Raw genomic sequence first — 3,976 nt, forward strand, 5'->3', positions numbered from 1 at the left:
CAGGTTGATGAGTATTAATCATCTAAAGTAACTGTGTAGGGCTTATTAGGTCAGTAGGGGTATCTCATGTAGAAAAATCATCACTTGTAGGGCTTGACCAGCCAAGTGTTTTTAGTTTTCTTGAAATTTAGAAAAAGCTAACTCACAAGTTTGAAGAGGAGTAATATTTGTTTGTTGTTGTTTACAAGAGCCTGTTGGGGAACACTGATAGGTAAGTTTCTCTGAATTGTGAGGATGATTGTTAAGTGAGGGTGGAATGGTAAGTGGGTGACAACTGAAGGATAATCTGACACAATGGGTGAGATTATCTGTGTGGAAAAGAAAATAGCATGATCTTTAGTAAGAAGAAAAGCTCGGTCTGGTGCTATAAGAAAATTGAGTCATAATATTAAATGTATATTAGGATATAATAATGGTTTGACCCATAATTGAAGAGTGTGAGAGGAGAACTATAGGTACCACAATTATTGTAAAATCTTAAGTGTATGTTTGTCACAAATTGTGTACACGCTAACTGTTGTCCATTAAATTGGGTACTAATTAAGGGTTGAGAGACTTTTTTTAATAAAAGCTTTTCGTAGTATTGAGACTAGGGTTGCCTCATCTATGGTGGAGTTAGTGGCCCCACTGTCTAAAAAGGCATGTAGTGTAAATTCATGATCATGTATATTAACGAGACATTTAACTCTAATATCATGGGTTTTCCCTGTGTTACAAATACTAGAAGCTTTAATAAAAACCATGTCTATTTCTGGTGAACTCATGGAAACTTGTAGGCATTTACCTTTATCAAGTGGTTGTGGTAATAGTTTTTCAAGTTGGGCTATAATAACATCTAGATGGGCTTCTATTTGGTTTAATCGAGTTTCCAAGGTAGATACTCTTGTTTCGAGGAGAATATTTCTAGTAGTGCTCTTAGGGTGCTGAGTTGTAGGTATTGTAATGGTAAAATATTTTTGGAGGTAAAGATTACAAGCCTGTTTTTTGCATTGTTGGTTGGTCTTAGGAAGATCGTACCGGTTCCACTGTATAAAAATTTTGTACAAGTCCTAAACCTTTCCTAACAACTTATTGTGTTCTTTAGAAATTAAATTCGGAATCGCAAACGGAACTTAACATTATTGATTCCAAATTTAACTTATCTGTTCTTAATGGTTTAAACTTAGATCGCAAACGATACTTAACATTATTGATCCAAATCCACCTATGTTATAAATTCAATTAAATATTAATTTCTAAAATCATCTTCCAGGACTGCATGGAGAGACACTAGTCCTTCTTGGGTATGGAATCATCCACCACCGCCTAGACAAAACCTTTTAAAGAAATCTAATATTTAATTTCCTTATATAACACTAGGTTTAACCAAAAAGAACAATCGAATCACAAATTCGAAAAACAAAACAAAAGAAACATAACTTTGAATATCTAATCCGAAAATCTAGAATCTCTAGCCTCTTGTGTTTGGAATTCATACAAAGAAGAACTAGTATGATGCGGAAAATAATTACTAGTTTTACCTTTTTTTGTATGCAACGACCTCTTGATCTTCTACCGTATTCCTCTTCTTATCTCAGACGTTGTGTGGGCAATGATCTACCGAAATGAGAACCATACAAGCCCTTCTTCTTCCTTCTTGCAAGTTTCGGCCAAGCACTTCTCTTTGGGATGAAGAGTTTCAGCCACCACCACTAAGCTCCAAGGGATGCTAGAAACAAAACCCCCCTTTCTCTCCTTCTTCTCCTAGCTAGAACCGGCCACCAACAAAAGCTCCAAGAGAGGGATGAAATCGGCCACTAAAGAAGAAGAGAAGAAGAGAAGAAGAGAGGAGCAAGGTCTAGGGCCGACCACCACCAAGGAAGAGAGGGAGGAAAATAGAATAGAGTTGTATCTCATGAAGGCACCCTTACCCCCTCTTTTATATTCCTTGGTCTTGGCAAATAAGGAAAAATTAAATAAAACCTTCCTTATTTTCTTTGCCATGAAAAGGAAAATTTTAATTGATTAAAACCAATTTCCTTTTCTTAAATATCATGGTCGGCCACCTCATGACTCCAAGCAAGGAAAATTTTAACACAAATTAAAACTTCCTAATTTGTTTCTAGAAATTTTAAAATAAAAATTTCTCTAATAATTTTTTCCTTCATGGTTGGTTATAAAAGGAATTTTATAAATTAAAATCTTTCTATTAAAACATGTGGATGATTTCCAAAAAGGAAAGTTATCTTTAAAATTAAAATCTTCCTCTCAATCTACAAAGATATTAAATCTTTTCTTAATCTTTTATAGAAACTTATAAAAGAAAAAATTTATAATTTTAAAACTCTCTTTTAAATCATGAATATGGTTACAAAAAAAGGAAAGTTTTATCAAAATTAAAATCTTCCTTTCAATCTACAAATAAGGAAAGATATCAAATCTTTTCTTAATCTTTTGTAGAAAGCTATAAAAGGAAATATTTATAATTTTAAAACTTTCTTTTAAAACCATGGAATCCACATAAGAAAATTTTTTAAAAATTAAAATCCTTTTAATTTGATGTGGCCGGCCACACCAAGCTTGGGTTTAAGCTAGGGTCGGCCACACAACTTGGCTCATCCTATTTGCTTGGCCGACCCAAGCTTGGGTTCCAAGCTTACTTGGTCGACTATCTTAGGATGGGTATAAAGGTGGGTATAGGTGGGTATAATACTTTATAAATAAGAGGCTACGATAGGGACCGAGAGGAGGAATTGATTTTGGTCTCCCGATGAAATTAAGCTTCCCGTGTTCACCCCGAACACCCAACTTAATTTCATCAATAATAATTCATACCACTAAAGAATTATTATTGAACTACCGCACCAATCCCAAATTACATTTTGAGCTCCTTCTTATTATGAGTGTGTTAATCTCCCTGTGTTTAAGATGTCGGATGTCCACTAATTAATTAAATTACTGACAACTCACTTTAATTAATATCTTAGTCCAAGAGTAGTACCACTCAACCTTATCATCATGTCGGACTAAGTCCACCTGTAGGGTTTAACATGACAATCTTATGAGCTCCTCTTGGGGACATTATCAACCTAGATTACTAGGACACAATTTCCTTCTATAATCAACAACACACACTATAAGTAATACCATTTCCTAACTTATCGGGTCTTTTGATTTATCAAGCTAAATCTCACCCTTTGATAAGTTAAAGAAATAAATACTAAATATATGTGCTTGTTATTAGCCAGTCATGTGTACAATTAGATTCTTGACTTCCTGTGTTAAGTTGGGTGAAAATTAGATTCATTTCTTTAAGAAAGTCTTCCCAGAATACCGGATCAAAGTTTAATGACATATAATCAGGGAAATCAATGTCAGGATAATAATATAAAGGTTGTCGAAAAGAATTTACTAAGCTATAATCAGAGGAGGGAGGAACTTCTTCTACATCATCTACAAAGATAATGGACTAAATAGAAGAAGTATCAAAAACGTCTGACTAGATTTCTACTAAATCAAGATTAGTGTAGGTAACTAGTTTGACCTCACGTGTGTATAAATTTTTCTTGCTTTGGTAGGTAGAGGATAAATGGCTTGACTTATTATAAGAAAAACAAGTAATCGTATTGGCATAAGTCTTCTTTGGTTTGAATTTTCTTACACGTCTTTCCTTATTTAGATAAGGTTTCTTTTCTCTACTTTTTCTAACATAGTATGTTTTTCTTTGTTTGACTGTTTTAGGTTTAGTAACAGATTGTTTTGAAGTTCGATTGTTCTTATAAGGCTGTGTTCTTGAGGGGTTTGAGCCATACTGTTGAGGTGTGTAAATTTGACTACAAAATCCACATTGTTGGTTTTTAAGTTGTTTTTGTATGTGTATGTAAGTACATTTCTCTTGTAAAATAGAAATGATGTGTTGTATTCTTACTCCAATATTATCATATTGTGGTGCTACTTTCATATCTGTCCAGACCTTATGTATTTCTTTTCCTAAGTC

Source organism: Zingiber officinale, chromosome 1B (genome assembly GCF_018446385.1).
Source record: "Zingiber officinale cultivar Zhangliang chromosome 1B, Zo_v1.1, whole genome shotgun sequence".
NCBI lineage: Eukaryota > Viridiplantae > Streptophyta > Magnoliopsida > Zingiberales > Zingiberaceae > Zingiber > Zingiber officinale.